The sequence below is a fragment of the Vespa velutina genome, chromosome 21, assembly GCF_912470025.1.
Source record: "Vespa velutina chromosome 21, iVesVel2.1, whole genome shotgun sequence".
Lineage (NCBI taxonomy): Eukaryota > Metazoa > Arthropoda > Insecta > Hymenoptera > Vespidae > Vespa > Vespa velutina.
Genome location: NC_062208.1, coordinates 3,311,014 through 3,334,481, shown reverse-complemented (window position 1 = coordinate 3,334,481; position 23,468 = coordinate 3,311,014). Strand labels below are relative to the sequence as shown.

The following is a 23,468-nucleotide window of genomic DNA, read 5'->3' as shown; positions in this document are numbered from 1 at the left end:
CTCTCACGTGATGTTCACAAATTTGAACTATCTATATCTTAGAATATTATAGAGTATTCAGGGTTAATATTTATTCCATTGCTATTTCTCTTTTATGTCGAAGATTGAATAAAAGAAATAAACAAAAAGAAGAGAGAGAAAGAGAGAGAGAGAGAGAGAGAGAAAGAGAAAGAGAAAAGAGAGAAAGAAAAATGAATCGAACGATATAAATTAAAAATAAAATAAACCAAAATAACTGCAACGCTCTACGTGTCGCGAGGTCAGTTTCGAAAAAAATCGTCTCTTCGTATCGAGCTTAAACGGTGTAAAGCTCGATCGATGGTATATGATAAAGACTGGCTCTAGAGATTACAAAACTCTTTCATATAGGTGTTTTGTATCTCCATTGAACGTTCGGGAAATATATATATAAAAAAAAAGAAAAGTTTTTGGATCGATTTTTCATGCGTATTTTACCAACGCAATGTTGGTTTTTTTCTCTTTTTTGTTTCTTTTTCTTTTGGTCCTTTTTTCTTTTTTTGTTTTTTATTTTTATTTCTTTTTTTTTTCTTTTTTTTTCTTTTTTTTTTTTTGGCATTAATCTCGAAGACTAAATCATTAAACGGAAGTGTCTCGTTTATAGATCGAAGGATGGAGATAATACTAAAAGTAATAAAAAAGGATCGGTCAATTCATTCATAAAAGAAAAAAAAAAAAAAAGGAAACAAGGATTAAAAAAAAAAAAAGGAAAAAATCGGCGAATTTCAAAAGAGATAACATTGTACATATCTCAATTCGATATATAAAAGTACACACTCTGACCGTACTCGTGTTCCGAGATGAATGTCCCATGCTTTATCGGTCCAACCTAGCGTGCTATTTTTTAAGTTGAACAGTCGAATCTCACCGAAAATCGTCGCGCCATTTTTTATTCCAGGGACGAACATCCCTCTCCGATCGAGAGATATCGTCTAGGTATACGTATAGTTCGTACGAATGCCAGCGCATAATCTTTGCCGTTCATTCTCCGTCAAAAACTACGTCACGTTTTTTCGCGCGAACGCCGTGCCGTGTCACTTACAACGCTCGATCGATTCTCGATGCCAACGACGAGTCGCATCGGTTAAACGCTCGGATGATAGGGAGAAACAACGTCCGCTCTGTTCTTTTTTTCCCCCTTCTTTTTTCTTGTTTCCTTTTTTTTTTTTTTTTTCTACATATATATATATAGATTTTTTTTTTCCTTTACAATTGGAAACACGAAAAAAAGAACGAGCGTTGTAGCACGTTCCTACAAACATTGGGGGAAAAAAAAAAGAAAAAAAAAAAAAAAAACAGATTTTTCTCTCTTTTTTCTTTTTATACTTTTTTGTATTTCTTTTTCATCTTTTTTTTTTTTTTTTTTTTTTTTTTTTTTTAAAACAAACATGCACATCAAAGCTTTTCGACTTTTGAAAGTTTGAGTATTAATTACGAAACAATTCGTTCCGATTCAAGATCAAGTGTTATTTGGTTGTGTATATATTTGAGAAAAATACAAATAAGTAAGCTTTTTGTCATTCGATTTTATAAAGTTATCGGGAAGCACAATTTACAACGATATAAATTATAACGTCGAAGATGTTGACGTTAAAACGTTAATTTTGCTGGACATTGGAAGATTTATGATCTTCCATTTTGTCGTCGGTTGTTTTAAGCGACTTTCATTATGATCGTTGCCTACCGAGCAATCGTATACAGAACGCGACAAATTCATTTGCCCACACAGCGAAATTAATTAATACGTTGCAATCTCTTTTCCTTTGTGTTTCTCGTTGCTTGCGCGTACTACTTGTCAGGAAAAACGAGAGCAATGGGACTCGCAAAGATGTCGTGCAAATTAATCAAGTGATAAACTATTCTTGTTTAATAAATCGACGAGCTTATTATGATTTAAAATTAAACACGAAAAATATTCAAACTTTTGAATATTAAAAGCCAATTTAACAAAAGCTAAATTTTAGATAACAACAAGAAGGGGAAAAAAAAAGAAATGTTGCAAAGGTTAATCTAAAACATATAATAAATTTCTTTTTCGACGAATTCGTACGTATTGGTATTGAAATTTGAAGGAACCAAGGGTCAAAATAGGGAGAAATAAAAGAGGACTAGCCCTTCGAAACGTTTGTCCTCGTGATTTTCTGCGATTGAAAATCTTCTCACTCAATCGTATCACGCCCTAATGTCTGCCAACGACAGAAGCTATCCGAAAAGAAAAATGACATTGATAATGGACTAAGCATTAACCAGAAATTACGTGTTAACGTCAAACGCATCTCGTCAAAATGAATCCTACAAATCACACTAGAATAAATCAACTTCTCAAAATATACTTGCTAAATATGTAATAGTAATAGTAATAGTAATAGTAATAGTAATTAATTACAATTATTGTAACATGATAATAATATATTTATACATAAAAATTAAATAAAAATAAGGAGAAACGAAGACAACGAAAATGTTGAAAAGTATCACGCGAATATCAGTTTTGGTTGGGATGTCGTTAGCAGACTAATTGGAATCCAATCAGCGCGATTAATCGTTTAACAAGCCGTGCGCGAACGCGTATCAGCCTGTCGAGGTTCGATGGTATTTAGGTATTTAACTGCGGCCACCCTTTCGACCACCCTTTTGACCACCCTTTCGACCACCCTCCGACCGCCCTCCGACCGCCTTTCACCATCCCACCTTTCTTCTCGACGCATGGGCGTGAACCTCTGGCTATATTTTACGTTTAGCTTCTATGATCCTGCCGCATGCAGACGATTGAGTTCTCCTATACCGAATTTTGAATTTTTGAACGTCGCGTCGGTCCTTCTTTCTTTCCTTCCTTCCTTCCTTCCTTCCTTCCTTCCTTCCTTCCTTCCTTCCTTCCTATCTACCTAGCGTCTTTCTAAGCTTTTTTTTTTCCTAAAATCTACGACACACATCTTTCGTATATCTTCGAGCAAATATACTGTTTCAAAACCTATACTTAGATCCACCAATTTTGTCTTTCCATTTCTTTTTATATAAAAATTATAAAACACTATTAAATGTAGTTTCATTTCCTTCATATTTATGAATTTTTCATTTGCACCTAAAGAAACATAAAAAAATCTTTCCCGACTTTTAATATATCTTTATATTTTTCAGTTTTTACGGCCAATGCTCTTGGAAAGGACACTATATTCATGAGACTTTGTCCGACTCACTGGGGAATCGTTTCGTTGGCTGTTTGAAGATGAATAAATAGATAATTAAAAGACAGAAAAAAAACTGCATACTCTCGAAATTACACGAAAAATTAATTCGAATAAAAATTCAAGCTAAATCATATTTGAAATTTCGATGTTTCTTCGAAAAGCGATTATATTGATAGGTCGTAGCTTATGAAAATTGTTCGCCTAATAGTAAAGAATACTGCTATTGTATTACTTTTACAGAAACGAAAAATAAATATATATAAATAATGAAACATGATTTTGTGATTATTTAAAATATTCCTTCAACACCTAACAATCCGTAAAAACATTGTAACCCTCTTTTATATTATATTTTTCAAATAAAAAGTTCAATGAGAGAGAAAAATTTTCGCATCTTCCGATTTAAAATTCTAACAAAAGCATATCACTTATAAGAAGGTGGCCAGATTTAACATTAAAAATTATATACCTTACGTACAATGTGACGCTGTTACAAATTCAGATTTACGGAGAAAATTTTCGCGCCGCCCAATAATTCGAACTTTGGAATAGGAGAACATAACTGTACAAGAGGTGGCATGATTTCACGTGCCACCTCTTCGTACATCATGTGATCCTGTTACAAATTCTGATTTGCGGAGAAAATTTTCACGTTTCCCGTAATTCGAATTTTATAACAGAACATACTTACCTGGAGGTGGCATGATTTCACGTGCCACCTCTTCACACAACATTTGATCCTGTTACAAATTCAGATTTACGGAGAAAATTTTCACGCCGCCCAATAATTAGAACTTTGGAATAGGAGAACATAACTGTTCAGGAGGTGGCATGATTTCACGTGCCACCTCTTCACATAACATTTGATCCTGTTACAAATTCAGATTTACGGAGAAAATTTTCACGCCGCCCAATAATTAGAACTTTGGAATAGGAGAACATAACTGTTCAGGAGGTGGCATGATTTCACGTGCCACCTCTTCGTACATCATGTGATCCTGTTACAAATTCTGATTTGCGGAGAAAATTTTCACGTTTCCCGTAATTCGAATTTTATAACAGAACATACTTACCTGGAGGTGGCATGATTTCACGTGCCACCTCTTCGTACATCATTTGATCCTGTTACAAATTCTGATTTGCGGAGAAAATTTTCACGCCGCCCAATAATTAGAACTTTGGAATAGGAGAACATAACTGTTCAGGAGGTGGCATGATTTCACGTGCCACCTCTTCACACAACATTTGATCCTGTTACAAATTCAGATTTACGGAGAAAATTTTCACGCCGCCCAATAATTAGAACTTTGGAATAGGAGAACATAACTGTTCAAGAGGTGGCATGATTTCACGTGCCACCTCTTCGTACATCATGTGATCCTGTTACAAATTCTGATTTGCGGAGAAAATTTTCACGTTTCCCGTAATTCGAATTTTATAACAGAACATACTTACCTGGAGGTGGCATGATTTCACGTGCCACCTCTTCACACAACATTTGATCCTGTTACAAATTCAGATTTACGGAGAAAATTTTCACGCCGCCCAATAATTAGAACTTTGGAATAGGAGAACATAACTGTTCAGGAGGTGGCATGATTTCACGTGCCACCTCTTCACACATCATTTGATCCTGTTACAAATTCAGATTTACGGAGAAAATTTTCACGCCGCCCAATAATTAGAACTTTGGAATAGGAGAACATAACTGTTCAGGAGGTGGCATGATTTCACGTGCCACCTCTTCGTACATCATGTGATCCTGTTACAAATTCTGATTTGCGGAGAAAATTTTCACGTTTCCCGTAATTCGAATTTTAGAACAGAACATACTTACCTGGAGGTGGCATGATTTCACGTGCCACCTCTTCGTACATCATTTGATCCTGTTACAAATTCTGATTTGCGGAGAAAATTTTCACGCCGCCCAATAATTAGAACTTTGGAATAGGAGAACATAACTGTTCAGGAGGTGGCATGATTTCACGTGCCACCTCTTCGTACATCATGTGATCCTGTTACAAATTCAGATTTACGGAGAAAATTTTCACGCCGCCCAATAATTAGAACTTTGGAATAGGAGAACATAACTGTTCAAGAGGTGGCATGATTTCACGTGCCACCTCTTCGTACATCATGTGATCCTGTTACAAATTCTGATTTGCGGAGAAAATTTTCACGTTTCCCGTAATTCGAATTTTATAACAGAACATACTTACCTGGAGGTGGCATGATTTCACGTGCCACCTCTTCACACAACATTTGATCCTGTTACAAATTCAGATTTACGGAGAAAATTTTCGCGCCGCCCAATAATTCGAACTTTGGAATAGGAGAACATAACTGTTCAGGAGGTGTCATGATTTCACGTGCCACCTCTTCGTACATCATGTGATCCTGTTACAAATTCTGATTTGCGGAGAAAATTTTCACGCCGCCCAATAATTAGAACTTTGGAATAGGAGAACATAATTGTTCAGGAGGTGGCACGACCCCTTAATTTTTATAGGAGCAGGTAGTTGTAAAATAATAACACTATTTTTCTCATTTCATTTATGTTTATTAATTCCAATTTTCTAACGTTTACATAAGAAAATATAGTGGTGTTTTAATAGAATTTGATAATGTGTATGTACATGTGTAATAATATGTGGATATTCATATCTCGTTCGTTAACTGACGATGAAGATTTATATTTTTTCTGTTGTTATCCCGAGTGTTCTAGTTGGTCGACGTCATTTTCAGTGGGGTCTTGAAAGTTCATATTCCGATCCTTCAAATTTACTTTAGGTGTTTTGCGTTGGATGAGGTAGCCATTTTTATCTTGTCCTTCTACGATAAATCTACAGATGTTATAATTGTTGTTTTGGATGTCGTAAATGTTGAAATTCAAAAAATTCTTGGGGCAGCTTTTCTAGGAAAGAATTGAAAAATATATTAGATTTGTATATTTATTAGCTTTAATTGATCGATTACATGCGATGTTCATTTTCTGTTTCCTTTATTTATTAACTTATGTTAATTATAGATGGCTCATAATAATTTATTATCAAACGTTTTGAAATAGATGATAATGTAAAAGTTTATCTTAAAATAGATCTACAGCATCTAAATAATCTAATGATTGATTTAATAATTATTACAGATAAATATCTAAAAGAGAAAAGGTAAAGGGACGGGAAAATAGTAGTCAAAATGAGATAGCAGCATATAGCTTGGATACTTTTATAATTTCAAGTTCCTCTTTTTTCTCTCTCTCTCTCTCTCTCTCAGTTAACTATGAACTATAACTCTATGAAACAAGCCACAGTGACCTAAGAAATTAGACAAGTTCGGTTTCCTTTACTGAAAGTTGTTGCACTGCTCTTTCGACTCCCTCTGCTTTGCGGGATCGAAAATCTAGGTCATCTCGTTAAAGGAAGAGTACATAGGACGATAAGGAAAGGCCTCGTGCATAGGCGAATCGAACAAGTTCTAGACTAGTTAAAATATCTCGTTTCATTAACTGTTAACCATCCCTTTTCTCATATCTCTTTGTTTCCTTTTCTGCCTCTTTATCCTTTTTTCTTTTTGCTAATAAGATAAAGACTTTCCTCTCTCTCTCTCTCTGTCTTGTTTTTCTCTTACTTTTCATTAAGCTGCTAAATATATACGCTACTGTTTACAGGTAAATAAATTTATTTACTTTGGCTGGGTGTCGTTTCGAGAAACAGCGTTTACAATTAAATCTTCGAACCTTTCAAGTCCGCGAAAAGCAAAGAAGGAGTAGAAAAGAGGAGGAAGAGGAATAGAAGAAGAAGGACAAAGAAAGACTTCTCAAGCTTTCAAAACCTACAAGATTATCGAGTTTACCGATTAAGGGAAAGCAAGTAAATTGACGAAGAAAGTAGTCGTCGAGATCCAGGCTGAAATTGAACGTAATTTTCACTGGCAATTTATACCTAGCCCAGTGGAAAACAACATTCAACTCTCTTGCGGTGATTTCTCCTTGAGAGGTAAGAAATCGTACGAAATTGTAGATGTAACGAATTGTTCTCGAGGTATAAACTTATTTCTGCGCATCTACCTAGTGAAGAAGTTTTAGCATTACTCCATCACATTCTACGGAAAAGTTTTCATTCTCTCTAAAGTTTAACCGAAGTGGCATTCGCATCGTTCTCCCATCGTTATATTATGCAGATCGCATCAAACTTCTATCAAAGCATAGAACGTTGTGGATTACGAAACCGATACGTGCAGCTGACTAGAATATCCTTTTGTCTTTTGATCAGAGATCTGATACAGTTATAAATCATTATTTATGATAGACAATTTTACACCTAGCTTCAAATAATAATTAAACTTTTGATTTGATAAAGACATTGATTGATAACGTTTATTATTTCATTTGTATCATCATAGAGAATATATAAATTTGTATTCAACGAAGTATAGGACGTCGGATAATATGCAAAAGTAGAAGAATATATATTCTCTAGAAAAGTTGCAAAGTACTCTACAGTAATTCATTAAACGTTATGGGAAAAAAGGAGATGCACGATGACGAAGTAACATAGACGTCGAAGGGAAAGAGGTTCCGTGCATTCCTGAGGGTATCGTTGGTTGAGTCGACGGTAGAAGAAGAAAAGAGGTAACTCGGTGTTAGAGAAAATAGGGAGGAAAATGCGAAAAGCGAGGCGTATGCGTATCTGCATATAACCTGGTTTCTCACTCTAGCCGAGGTACTTGCGTTGAGCAAAGAAAGAGTGGTAGTATACCAAAGAGAAAGGCTTTCCTAGCTTCGGAGAAATAAAGAAAGAAAGAAAGAAGGGAAGAAAGAGAGGGAGAGAGAGAGAGAGAGAGAGAGAGAGAGAGAGAGAGAGAGATAGGGAGTGAGAGTGAATGGAAAGAGAAAGAGAAGATCCCTCGGGAAGTGGCCTACGGTGGATATCCGTCCCTAGCTCGTTGGATATCCTGGAGAAGACCGACCACTCCTGAGGGAGCGGACTAGTGCTTCTCAAACACCGACTCACTGGCCCCTCCATCCTTCATTACCTGCCTTCTCATTCGAGCTCGCCGCCCCGCTGAGAGTTTCCCTTGAGTGGGCCCACGTGCCACGCAAACGTAAACGCCATGAATCCATCGAGCTTTAAGAGCTTCGAACGATTTCAATCCGTCCTTCTCCATCTCTATCTATCCTTCTATTTTTTTTTTAGACATATATATATATATATATATATCTTTAACATTGCATTATCATAATAATTATAAGCTTTATCATTTATTATTAATCATTCGAATTTGATTTTTGTATTTCGTATATATGTATATGTATATGTGTGTGTGTGTGTGTGTGTGTGTGTATGTGTGTGCGCGCGCAAGCGCGTGTATATATTCCTCTTCCAGGTGTATTTTATCAAATCTTCAAGAACGATAAGACAAGATGTTTCTATAGAGAAAAATAAGTTTGGTCTCTAAGCAGCAGCTGTCGAAGGAAATGTTCTTTTCTATATACGTACAAGGACAAAATTGCTATCCATCTTTTCTCTCGACCACTCTATTGGAATCTAAACAACGATGAAAGCCTCGGGCAGGTAAGAGAAGTACCTACCTACCTACGTACCTACCTATCTATCTACCACATTGCACATCGGAAGCCTCGAAAGGAGTTGGCGATAACCGGAAACGATTGAAAGCGTTCCCATTGTGTGGACGAATATCGACGAGCTGACATCCAGGAAAGGGATGTCTCTTTCTTCTATCCCTCTCTCTTTCTCTCTCTCTCTCTCTCTCTCTCTCTCTCTCTCTCTTCTTTTCTTTCTCTTTTCTATCTGCGACACGAGAATGTACAGTACGCGTTGAGAATACGTGGTACCCCTTTCACCCTCCGAAAACATGAAAAGTAGCTATCTCGTCCTTCCTTTTCACCTTCTTTCAACGTTCGAACAGTCAAGCTAGTAACGACGACTTTAGCAAAGTACTATACGAACGAACGTGTGCTGTCTTCTCGATCACATTCCAAATACTTTTACAACGATATTTGCGTCCATCAAGTAAATTTCCTTTCAATGAAACTTTCTTTTCTCGGCGACTATTTTACTTTGAATTCTTTTTCTCTTTTTTTCTTCTTCAATTATCTACTTTCTTTCTTTGTTACTTATTTCTTTTTTTTTTTTTTCCGAAATCGAACAATTTATTCGAACGCCTCTAATACTTTCGACTTATTTGATTTTGCTCAGATTATATTTTTTCATATCCATACGATTACTATATACTGCAAATTTCGTGACGAGCACGCACACACACACACACACATATATACAAGCTAACGCGTTACGTATGCGCGCACATGCGATACGGTAGCTCGTTATTATATATTTTGCCATTAGATTAGCATGACTAGTCAGATTCGTCATTTGAGGCTAAGAGATTAATTGCAATGTACTTCTAAAAAGTGAAAACCGAGAAAAAAAAAAAAGAAAATAGAGAGAATACTTTATTCTCTTGATACTACAGTTCTGATTTCGTAATTAACAATTTTCAACCGCATAGTCTTCCACTGATTAATTCCGAGATACGTGTACGTAACGATGGAAATCGTTAAAAAAGTGCGCTTTTCGATTCGGATAGATAATATTAAAAAAAAAAAAAAAAAAAAAAAAAAAAAAGAAAAAGAAAAAGAAAAAAATGAAAGAGAAAAAAATGAAAGAGAAAGAAAAAAAGAATGAAAGAGTAGAAAAAAGAAATAATTCTCTTCGCTTACCGCGGTTTCCATGATTTTTAATGCATTTTACATTCTGAGCTCAGGCAAGTGAACAAGGGAACAAGAGGGAAAAAAAAAACAAGAGAGGGAAAGAGAGATGCTTGGTAAATCGTTCGTGATAACGGAATTTGTAGGACAACGAATCGTTATTCACTCGAATGCAATTTGTGCATGATTATTTTTCATACTAATAATAATATAATATTTCACTCGTAGAATATTAATTGACTGGGTTAATGACTAATAAGCTACGAGTTAATAAGCAAAGTTTCTCCCTTCGTAAAATAAAGTTTCGGATACGAACGTTATTGGTGAAAAAAAAGGAGGAGAGGAAAAGGGGGAGAGAAAGAGAGAGATAGATAGATAGATAGATAGATAGTGAGAGAAAGAGAGAGAGAGAGAGAGAGAGAGAGAGAGAGAGAGAGAGAGAGAGAGAAGGGAAAGGAAAACAGAGAGTAGGCGATATATCGATATATGCGAGGGCCAAACCAGCAATATCGAGATGAGTTATTGTTCGTCGAGCACAATGCACTCAAATATGGAATGAAGCCGAGAAATTGATAGAAAAAAATCCACAGGCGAGTCTACCGAAGGCTTTATCAATTTCGATCGGGGCCACTATCTCTATCTCTATCCCTTTCAAGGTTACCATTCTCTTTTACCAAAAACTGTAAAAAAAATAAAAAATGGGAATATATAGAAAAGGGTAAGCCTTACTGCAGGTGTCCGTCCACCGTGAGAGCAATGTGGACATCGAACGATATAAAAATAAAAACTTTGTTAACTTTGACCGATAAAATTGAAATATCTATAAAGAAAAAAAAAAAAGGAAAAAAAAGAGAGAAAGAAATAAGTCGATTTAGATTGACAAAAGAAAAAGATAATAATAATTTTTCTTATTGATATTTTTTTTCTAATTAATCATCTTTAACGATCAAGCTTGATTTTATTAAACCGACAAGCATGATTAGCGACCAGACCCGGTTACCGTCGTTAATACTACTTTTAATTTGGATCATTAATTCATAATCCTCCTCATAACCAAAATTATTAATGGCTATTAAAGAGCGCGATATGGTGTTATTGATTTTCATTATAGTTCTTATATAACCTTTACGAGAATAATACTATAAATAACCTCGGATAACTTTCAAGAGGGATTTTATATTAATCATCATCATCATCATCATTATCATCCCTTGAAATTATTATAAAGAAATTCTATCTCTTACCCATATCTTTATCATGAACTTTATTTACCATGAACTTTATCAAATATCTCGAACGTTATTTATACGATAAACTTATTTACTTAGTACATTATTTTTTAAACGAATATAATTAAGGAACGCTATTGATGTAGTACAGCAAACACGTTCGAGTGCGGGTTGAATCCTTGGTACGAATCAAATAAGGGTGAAATTACGTAAATGCTTTCGTCGTCAAAGGTTCTATCGAATTGCTATCACAGAATTAAGATTTACTTTAAGAGGAGTTCAAAGATCTAAGCAATTATACGTGAATTGCTTTTTGTTTTTTCTTTCTTTTTCTTTTTATTTTTTGTAGAGACGAGACAGACAGACAAACAGACAGACAGAGAGAGAGAGAGAGAGAGAGAGAGAGAGAGAGAGAAAAAGAGAATGCATTCTTTCAACACATACACACATACGTGCTATTTCGATGGAATTCGAATGAAGTCGTCCCTGCTTTCGAATCTCAGGACGAGATTCATTGTTCTCGTAGTCGTCGTCGTCGTTCTTCTCTTGATAAAGCCAACAGAGAAATTCCATAGTTCTAAGGGAAAGAAAGAGAGAGAGAGAGGGAGAGAGAGAGAGAGAGAGGGAGATGCGGGTTATTAGGTGTCGGTATCTTAATCCAAATACGGGCGATCTCCTAATCGCTTTAACGCTCACTTACACGTTCTAGATGCATAATAATTGAATGAGATTGATATAACGTAAATGTTTAGAAAATGTTATTGTCTATCACATTAACCTATATAATATAATAATAGAATAAACGATAATCTATGTCAATTTCGATATCGAGCTAATTACTCATGATCAATGTTCGTTTCCGGTTATCACGATATTCAGTGATAACGCAATTATAACTAATTAGATTTCATTTTTGAACGATAATTCGATTTATCGTTTATCCTTTTAATATTTCCCCGTTAGAAATGTCGATCGAACGTAAATATATATTTATCTGTTTATAATAATAATAATAATAATAATAATAATAATAATAATAATAATAAACTATATACTACATAAATAATATATACGTATCAATGTGTAATTCAAACCATCGAAAATACGAAGGATTACACGCTCGATAGGAAAGTTAAATGACAAGTACGATGGTTGCTCGTTATGATTCGAAGGAAAAAAAAAAAAAAAAAAAAAAAAAAAAAGAAGAAAAGAAAACAGAAAGGGAAAAAGTAAGAGGAGAGAAGGGATGGGGAAGCATCGCTGATCTGTCTTCGACTTTTCCCTCTCCTCCCTTTCGTTTCGTTTTTTTGCTTTTTCTTTTTCTTTCTTCCTTTTTTTTTTTTTCACGGACCAACTACGTTCAAACGAGAAAAAGAAACGCAGTGAATTGCTCTCCTCGTAAATCCATTACGTCGACAGAAGACGGTACGACTGGGTGTCTCTCCTTCTCTTTTATCCTCCCTCCCCTCTCATTCTCTCTCTCTCTCCCCCTCTCTTTCATCTCGTGGTCCACGAGCAAGTAAATTCGAAATCTGCCCAAGATCGCGAGAGAATCCGTTCTCTTCGAGTGGAATAGAGGTAGAGGAGAGACTTTTCACACAGCGTCTCGAAACGTTCTGAGAATACATAAAGAGCATTAGTAGAAAAGGAATTTTCTTTTACTCTATTTGTCCCTCCTCTCTCTCTCTCTCTCTCTCTCTCTCTCTTTCTGTTTCTCTTTCTTTCTTAAGAGTTTCATTCTATCTACGAATTCTCCTTTAATTCCAGCTTTTCACTATCAACCAAGAAAGAATCCTTTTTTCTTCTTTTTTCTTTTCTTTTTTTTATATTTGTTTATTTGTTTGTTTGTTTGTTTTTTTTTTTTTATTTTATTATCGAGTATTAACACTCCAACGTTCTTTCTTTCGATCGTATTTCTCGCTTGGCATTAATTTTTTCATTTTTAAAATTATCTCCGCTAATTGTACACATGATATTTCTGGAAATTGATTGAAATAAATTATATAAGAAATAAATAATATTTATGATATATTACAGAAAACCCTTAACGTTATTGATGTCGGTTTTATTTTTGATATATTCCAACTGATATATATGTGTGTGTGTGTGTGTGTGTGTATATATTCTGTCTCCCTTTCTCTGTTCTCTCTTTTCCTCTCTCTCTCTCTCTCTCTCTCTCACTCACTCTCTTTCTCTCTCTTGCAAGCTTGCTACGGTCCGAACAAACGTTTGTTCGATTTTAATCCGAAATGAGAGTTCGTCCGTTCGCGAAAGCAAATAGCGATGTTATTTTTCGTATCGACGCTATGGGATATTGGAAGGAAGAAAGAAACGAAAAAAATGAACTATTTTAAAATCGGATAAAATGTGAAGAGAGGATGAAAAAGAAAGAAAGAGAGAGAGAGAAAGAGAGAGAAAATAGATAACGAAGATTTTAACGAGAATGACGATTTTTCTGATCGATAAGATCTCAGGTTTCCATATATATATATATATATATATATATATATCTTTTGAAAAAAAATTGCATCAGAAATTATTTTATAAGATAAAGAGAACATATATTATATAATAAGGAAATATTTCTATCGAGTATTATGCGAATGCAGGAGATTAAAGTGAATAATTTCTAAATGATCGGGCACCAGAGAAATTAGAATCTATTTTAAGCAAATATTCTATTAAATATTTCAAATGTAATTAAGTAAAATTAATGAAAAGCGTAATAATAGTTTCGATAGTCGATCGAGAGATAATTGAAAGCGATACTCTATTTTCCTCTTAAATTTGTAAGAGATTGAAGAATCAGTAGTAAAGTGGTGTCTCTACTTTCCATGGGATCGAACGAGAGGAACTACTCGTCGAAGAATCGTTCGTCGTAAATCCATTAAGGGATAGCGAAGAAGATAGAGATAGATAAATAGAGAGAAAGAGAAAGAGAAAGCCACAGTCGACGCCACTAGCTTTGTTCGATGGGAAAGACCAAGATGTGTTTGCGTGATTCTCTTTCTTTCTCTCCCCTTCTTTCTCTCTCTCTCTCTCTCTCTCTCTCTCTCTCTCTCTCTCTCTCTCTCTATCTTTATCTTCTCTCACTTTTACAATGAAGGACGGAAGAAACGAGATACGAAATGCTCCTTAAGTATTCCATCTTCTCCACAAAAGCCGGAAACGTAGAGGTAACGCAAACGATCGTCGAACGCTGATTTTCTTTTAACTCTTTTCTTCCTCCTCCTCTTCCTTCTTCTCCTCGATCCTCGATCCTCCTCTTTCTTCTCCTCATCCTTCTCTTTTTCGTCGTACGAAATAAAAGGGTTAAATTGTGCCGAGGATACCCTTTTAGTCTAATTCGTCGTATAAAATCCCAATTAAAAGGCGAAATGGGTAAAGACTATCCTTCTATCTATTTCTCTCTTTCCCTCTCTCTCTCTCTCTCTCTCTCTCTCTCTCTGTTAATCTATCTTTTTTTTATATCATATCTCTCTCTCTCTCTATCTCTATCTCTATCTTTATCTCTATCTCTCTCTCTATCTCTCTCTCTATCTCTCTTTCTGTTTCAAGCTATCTATCGGTTGAAAATTCTGCACAACGAGCAGCAACGATACCACCGTCGAAAATCCAACGTCCTCGTAACTCTTTGCACTCTTCGACCTTTTTTTCGGCTTCAGGAGTGCTTTATTGGCGAGAGAAGATTTACAACACGACGTATAGCCGAGGCCGATTTGGCCACACTAGACGTCGATCTTCGATCTTCATCGAAAGCTCCAACGTTTCTCCTCTTCTGCGATCGATCGATCGTTCGATCCCTCTCTCACTCACTCTCTCTCTCTCTCTCTCTAGCTTACTCGAAAGACGATAAGCTCGATGGATAATCTTCTCGTTTCTTCTCATGAGTCGATATCGATCAATGAAAGGATTTCAAAACGAACCCCAGTTAATTTTGATCATAGATTTAAGTTTCATTTTGTTATTTAACAATCGCATTAATTTTTCACATTAGATCTTTCATATAATACTTTTGTTTCTATTAATAATATTTATAATACTAATACTTCTTTAACTATACGTATTACAAATTCGATTTAGAGAAAAAGAAATATGTTGATAATTTAATTAATTCCCTGCCATGGAAAAAAAAAAAAAAGTCAAAAAGAATTCACGTATGTATTCGAAATCATGTGATTTTTCTTCTTCGTTCTTCGTGAGTTTTGTCCAATTCCTTTTTTTTTTCTTTTCTTTTTTTTTTTTTCTTCATTCTTTTTCCCTCGTATTTTTCATTTTTCTTTTTTTATCTCTCTATCTGCGATATATTCTCGTATGTTCCAACATGATAACTAGATAGAACGAGTCTCGCCGCACAGCGATGGTATATCCAATTAATAAGTTCGCCCGTTTTAATTAATCAGATCTGCTAAAGAATTATAGGAAACAGATAACGAGATTTAACGGACGTGAAACGAAGCCACGTGAATTATCGCCACGTAAGCGGGATTCGTCAAAATCGCTTACCGAAATAAAAGTGATTTTCTTTTTCTTTTTATTTTCTTTCTTTCTTTCTTTCTTTCTTTCTTTTTTCCTTATTTTTCCTTTTCTTTCTTTTCCTGTCGAAACATTATCCGCTCGGAATTAATCGAGCTAGAATGCTCTTGGGGAAAAGGGTCTATGCGGATTTCTCGTCTCACGATGCTTTTTCTCTTTCACGAATGTGAGCAAACGTGTCCATAGAAACACTAAGAAAATATAATAACTAGTGAAACTAAGCGCTTTGATTTCTAGCAAAAATTCGAAATGTAATATCGACGACAAAAATATAATGATAATTTTAATCATAATTTATATGAATCGTATGCAGCAAAATCGAAATTATGAAATGGAATAAAGCGATTTGAACAGTTGCAAAGCAAAAAAGGAAATATTTCAGAGAAGAAGATTAAAAACGGAGATAAACGGAAAAATATAATGACAGTCAATTCAAATATATCTCTTTATATAGACGTAGTAAGATTAAAATCATTTTTTTATTTCTTAAAAATTCAGAAAAAAATAAGATCGTTAGAAAATAAACTCATAAGAAAATTAGAACGGATTGAATAAATGGAAAGATCTTATATAATATTTGTCTGTGTGTGTGTGTGTGTGTGTGTGTCACAGGAAAACGCGATAATTCTCGTAGTCCAGCTCGTAGAATTATTTCTTAAAAGGAAAAGGAGAATAGGAGGTTGAGAATGAGGAGAAAGATGAAGGAGGATGAGGGAGGATGAGGGAAGATGAGGGAAGATGAGGGAGGATGAGGGAGGCGAGAAAAAGTCGACGAGGAGTCGCGCCACGTCGATGGATCGTTTCTCTACTCGCAACGCTCCATTAACCTCCTTCGACCACTCTCTTTCTTTTCTCCGGACAGAGATTTTCGCATCCCCCTTTTGCTTCTTCTTCTACTTCTACTTCTACCTCTGCTTTTGCTTCCTTCCCTGTCGGATAATAATTTCTTTCCGACTGTTCGCTTGAACGACAAAGCGAATACCTTCGAGCAAGCTCGATTCTACGCGACTTTTTATCGGCTCTCTTCGATACCTCTACTAATTTTTATTCGAACAAATTTCAATGCCAAAGAAAAATGATAATAATAATAATAATTATTATTATTATAATAATAATAAATTTGTCCCAAAATATCTCCACTAATATATATATATATATATATGTATATATCGTCTTTTACATTTTTTGAATTAATCCAGATATTCTTTTCGATTAGGATTCTCATTCTAATCTTAAATATTACAAATTTATTAAACGCCATCATCCATCGTCTCTGCGTTATCAACTTTATATTTAATTATGAAATTTCTTCTTGGAAGAACTCTCGATCGTGATCGATATAGAGACACTATCTACTCTTGCCTAATACGCTCGATCATTTTAGGAACTTTGGTATCGTGCCAACGAGGTATAATAATATCTTGAGAAGAAAAAAAAAAAAGAAAATACAAAAAAGTAAAGATACCGTGATATCATACAAGTACCATTCCTCAATTCATTTTTTCCTTGCCCTTTTTTTGTTTTTTTCTATCTGTCCCCATTTCAATTTCGATAAAAGTATAAAAATATTCTATGTGTCAGCTTGACAAGGTGATAATTTAAACGATTTCAATTTCGGCGAACAATGTCGATAAAAGAAGAACAAGTCGATTTTTGTTCTCGAATAGTGGGACTGGTTCGATAAGTCGTAGAAATGACATTTCGACGGGTATATTTCCTGGACCATTCCTACGCTTATTACTTTCCTTCTCTCTCTTTCTCTCTCTCTCTCTCTCTCTCTTTTTCTATTTTTCTCTGTACTTTGGTAGGAAACGTCAGACCATGCTCGGGTTTTCTCCACGTTTAGCGGCGAATTATTATTCGCTCGGAGCGTTTCCCCATTTTCTCCATTTCTGTAATCCGTCGTGCTGCTGTTAGTCAGAATGACTATAAAAATGTGAATGTGAGAAAACAAAAGAAAGAGAGATAGATAGATAGATAGATAAAGAGAGAGAGAGAGAGAGAGAGAGAGAGAGAGAGAGAGAGAGAGAGAGACAAAAAGAATGCATTTCGACCATCGTCAATTATATATAAGTTCTTCCTCTTTTTTTGTTTTTTTTCCTTTCATTTTTTCTTTCCATTTCTTTTTCTTGTTTTAAACAAATATCAAGTTCCAACCCTCGAGGAGAAGTCAAATTTAGTAATATCATCTATTAAATTAATTTTCAAATTAACCCAAAAGTAATTAATTACATTTCGAGCATATACTCCACATGAATTGTTATTAACAACACGTTAATGAAATTACATAGATATATAGTTATATACGGATATATATATCGCCGCGGGTACTTTGATTTTCCTCGATTTTTCTTTATATTCGTTAAGTGTTAACCGGAACAATTCGAAATGGGTTTGTTACTATCTACGTTAGTGTACATAGGTAGAAATAAACGATGAAAACGTTGATAGAACAAAAGGTATGGTATAGTTTTCTCCCTTTCTATCTCCCTCATTCTATCCATCTATCTATCTATCTATCTATCTATCTATCTATCTATCTATCTATCTATCTATCTCGTTCGATTGGAGTTTTGTGTACGAACGGTGTCAGAAACAAGACGGGTATATATCAGGAATGATGTAATTGCTCTCGAACGTGCTTCCTAGAAACAATCCGTGATGTTCGATGGTACTCGTCAACGTTGTAGCGTATCGAGCATAAAAAAAAACGCCTATGCTCGTCGCCATCCTCATTTCGCTTTGATCGTCGATCTCTCTACTAACGGCGTGGACTCGCGATTTCACGACTGAAAATGAGAGAGAGAGAGAGAGAGAGAGAGAGAGAAAGAATGGAAGAGAGAGGGGGAAGAGAGAGGGAGAGAGAGAGAGAGAGAGACGGAGAGGAGTTGATATTTATGCACTTTGAATCTTTCACTATCACGGTGAATGCAACGTTTCCCATCGATCCGTTGGTATTCGAGTGTTTGCGGTGCTCTCGAGAGACGCTCGAGTCTCCGACAACCGGCGGCCGCTTGTATTTGAATATCGTCGTCTCTGTCCGGAACAAATATCCGGACGATATCGTGGACAAGATGGGCGCGACTTTCGACGGCTTCGTTTCGTTCATCCAAAGAGAAACTAACACGAAAATGAGATCTTTTTTCTCTTCCTTTTTTTTGCATTTAAATCGCCATATAATAATGACTCAGGAAGATATATATATATATAGTATATATGTATTTAAATTAAGTTTTTGTGTCAATCTAATTTGTTTAAATATAATTGTCCTAAGGTAGTACTCTTTTAGATAGATAATATACATATATATATATATATATACAGATATATATCTGATATGCAAGAATAGCTGAATTATAAATCTGTTCTTAATAGTATAAAATATCAATTGTGGGATTAAATAATTTGCAAGATATTTTCATAATACTTATTCTATTAGACAGTTCCATGCCTGGTTCATTTAACAAACCTTAATTTATTTAAAAGTAATTATGTTACGATATATATATATATATATATATATATATATATATATATATATATATATATATATGAACTATATAACACTGATAAATTTCTGATGAAATGATCCATAAGATTTATATATCATTCGATCTTTCAAAAAGTTTTTATCAGATTTTATCGAATAAATTACATCTTCAGAAATAATTAAATCCAAAAACCTAATTCGTATCGTAGATATAAACGACGTAGGCGATAGTATAAAAAAAAAAAAAAAAAAAAGGAAGGAAGGAAAGAAAAAAGAATAAACGAATCAAAATTATTATGCACGTAGTAATCCCTAAAGGAAAAAAAAAAAAAAAAAGAAAAAAGAAAGGAAGGAAATAAGAAAAGAGAAAAAGAAACGAAACAATAAAAATTGCAACATTAATATAAAACTTTTCTCTTCCCCGATGTCGAAGTAATTACACAAGCGGCTTCTAGGATCACCACGGGTCCGTTGAAAGGGAAACGAAGACGAAGAAAAGGAAAAAAAGGGAAACGAAGACGAAGAAAAGGAAAAAAAGGGCAAAAAACGGATGGACATTGCGTCGAGTCGATTAAATGATTAAACGAGGCCCCAGGGGCGTCTACTTAAATTCAACGTTATTCTCCTTCTCAGACTTTCTTCCATCCTTTATCTTCTTCTTTTCTTCGAGCTTCTCCTCTGCCACCCCCCCCCTCCCTGTCTCCCTTCTCTCACAATCCCTCTCCTAGCCTCTCGCCCCACCACCGCCCCCGCATTTCCTCTCCTCTCTCATTCTTTCTCTCTCGACTCTTTATTCTCATCTTGCACGCACTGACAATGTCTTTGTCCTAGGCGACGTCGTCGCGACGGAAATCGAAGATAGAAAGACTGTTAGAAATAAAGGGAGAGAAAGAAAGGAAGAAAGGAAGAAAAGTGAATCGATGATTTCTCTGTAGTCGTCGCAAAACTACGAATTATCAAAAGCCTCAAGGCTCGACTCGCTTTTCAATCGTGCAAGATATCTTTTGACGTTCCTTCCTTCAGGCAAATTTTTCAAGTCGTTTTAATGTGTAAAATGTTACATCCGTTGTTACATGATTCCCCTTATGAATTATGAGAAATTGTTATTATAATCTTTCTATATAAAGATATTTTCTATCTTATATATATAAGAGATCGAGTTATTTTTCACTGCAATTGTTAATTGTTTTAATCCTTACGACAAAAGGGTCAAGTGCTGTCAAACTGTTAAGTGTGTGCTGTTAAACTGAAAAGTTTAATTACTCACGTTTTAACTCTTTCACTCTCTTTCTCTCTCTCTCTCTCTCTCTATCTCTCTCTCGTAAGAATCGTTCCAACGCGAGATCATTATTGTTGTCGTTAATATTCCCTTTCAATTTCTGCCTGCGAAGATGTTTGAAGTGTCCTACAGAAAAAAGAGAGATGGGGAAAGAAAGAGAATCTCAAAAAGGGTTCTAACAAGTGTATTCCCAGTTTGATTCGATCATTCGATTCGGCCTATAGAAACTACAAATGGTATGGGATTATAGACGAATATATAGAATAACGCGAACGACAGGAAAGGTTACAAAATATAAAATATAAATAATAATAGAGAAAATGGAGAAAGGATTATGTGTATGTATGTATTAGGATGATTCAAACCAAAGCGAAGAAAAATAAAACGAAAGAAAGAGTTAGAAGGAAGTGTTACGAGGCATTCGTTTTCTTCGTCATGGTTCTCTGACTCGATTCAGGGTCAGCGGTATCCATCGAACCTTGACTCTTAATGTACAGACAACACACAGACTCATACATACGACCAAACTAAGGAATCTACTTAGGCTACTACGTACGTAGTAACAAACGAACGTAACGTTCGTGGATGCGGCCAAACGTTATGCTTGCCACCTGTTAACCGCCACGTGTTACTGGACATCCGTCGACGACCGTTGTGGACACGCTCGAGAGCCGGAAAACCGTTGCCTACATTAAAACACCACGCTTCCCTGATCGCCAATCTATCGAATTATTAAATCCCTACTTGTTTTCTTTCTACGGATCTTTAACTCCCTTTTTTAACGCGTTGAAGGAGAAGAACATTTCTGTTTGATCGTAAACGCACTTATGTACTATCTATGTCTTTCTTTTTTTTTTTCTTTTTTTGTAATTTTTATTTATTTTCTTTTTATATATATATATAATATATTTTTTTTTCTTTTACCTGCGTCCATAATTCTTTTTAATTAAAATATAATCTCCACATTGATTGTTAATAAAAAAGAAAAAAGAAAAAAAAAAAAAAGAAAAAAAGAAAAATGAAATAAAATAAAATTCTCAAATATATATAAACGTAACATATCGATTTTGTTTTATCTCAGATTAATAACGTAGGTATTATGAAACAGTAAAAAGTTACATAAATAAATGCAGATTTAACTAGCTCGTACCGATGCTCGAATAAAGTCCCGTTAAGTACGCGTCGAGCAAATAAAGCTGGTTAAAATATGTGTGTCGAGAAAAAAACGTATTACGAGTAGTCCCTCTCTTTCTCTTCCTTTTTATTTTCGTGTAAGAAACTGGACAGTAAAGTTTCGCTTAATCCGTGATAAACTTAATCTCTTTTTCGATTGATTATAAACCTATATCCTCTGTGTAAATTACATTAATATCCCATCATGGATTATAGTAAAATTTAATATACTTCAGAGAATACTCCTTGAGGACTAATCGTATGCTCTCTAAAGATATATATATATATAGATATATAGATATACAATATAGATGAGTACGTGGATATAAGTATACACATATATCGATATATAATATTTCTTGCAAAATGACACATCATTGACCGTAATAATTTATGATAGATCTTTCCTTACAATGTGTAACAGATCGAATTATTATCACAGTGATTTATGATACATCACAGAAGATATGTAGCTACATAAAAGGAAAGTGAAACTCATCGAAATAAACGGTACAAAATGACTTCGAGCGTGTTCCATTTGACTCGGTGATAAGAGATTATTGGTAGATAAAAGAGAAGATACAAAAGATAAGAGAGGAAGTAACTCTTTGAACACGTTTCTATATATGATCGTGACATCGCATACACGCGACATTCGGTCAGGTCGATTAGCTCGATTTTAATTGAAAATAAAAACTATTGAATATTATCTCTCGATGAAGAAGAAAAGAACAAGGAAAAAAAAAAGAAAGAAAGAACGAACGAAAAAAAAAGGGGAAAAAAAAAGCGTTCCACCCTCCTTGTGCAATTTAAATCAATTCGCAATAACTATCGGCCAAAGCGACGCCTCGCGTGCTCTTATATTGAATTTTCTCAGAGCTTCCGTTATTCTAGCCTTTCGTGAGAAAACCATATATACTATAAAATGAAAGAGAGAGAAAGAGAGGAAAACACGTATCCGTGGTTTAATGTTGAGAAGCATTCGCATACGATCGCGATACAATCACAACCATTTACGACCTAAATTATGCAGTAGGCGATCATGAAAACGAGCTCCTCCAACGTTACACCAGCAGAAATCTCTTTCGATCTCGCGTTAAATTCACCGGTACTGTGATAGAAACTTTGCGTGAGATTTTTATATAATTATTAACGGCACGCATTATATCGACTAAAATTTATTGACTCTTACCTTACATCGAAGGAAGATTGCACCGAAATTTAGACTACTAACTTTTTACGAATTAATTTCAATATTAATATTTTTCTTTCTTCCTTCATTTTTTCCTCTATGGAATACGTTCATATGGAATACTATTAATAGAAATGTTTACGATGCTTCCGATTAGTATGATTAATAATAATAATGATTAAAGACGAATGACGAATGACGGAGGAAGAAAATTGTCTTCCATATCTTTCCATTCTTTTTCCTTTTTCCTTGTTTACAATTGTACCTTTCTTTTTGTCATTGTCAATAATTCTGTTATAGGAGAAATTCTAACGTAGCCTTGAATTATGCGACGTACTGCCGACATTACGAAGCCATATCATAAATTATTACGTGATCCGTGACAAGGGGCGAAGGTAGTATGTTCTGTAAAGGAAACCGAGGAACATCGATCTCGATCGTGAATTCCGTTCTTGTTCTACTTGTCATCATTCTCGTCGCCTTCTCGAGATCGAAAGTCATGTTTACCGCGATACAATCGTATCGAGTAAAGTCACAAAATATAGATTTCATAGATACTGCTATTTCTGGAGATATATATATATATATATATATATATATATACACATTGAAACTTTATCGATCAATATTAGA

The 23,468-nt window shown here is 34.8% G+C and overlaps 1 long non-coding RNA gene across 7 annotated transcripts in view; it reads left to right on the top strand.

Moving 5' to 3' along the window:
• The window catches only part of LOC124956228, a 79,276-nt gene extending 75,823 nt beyond the window's left edge, over positions 1-3,453 (top strand). For all 7 annotated transcript variants that reach the window (XR_007103176.1, XR_007103175.1, XR_007103177.1 and 4 more), the window contains one exon: positions 3,157-3,453. This is a non-coding gene — a long non-coding RNA (uncharacterized LOC124956228). The remainder of the gene's footprint in view (positions 1-3,156) is intronic.
• The last annotated feature ends 20,015 nt before the right edge of the window (positions 3,454-23,468 follow it).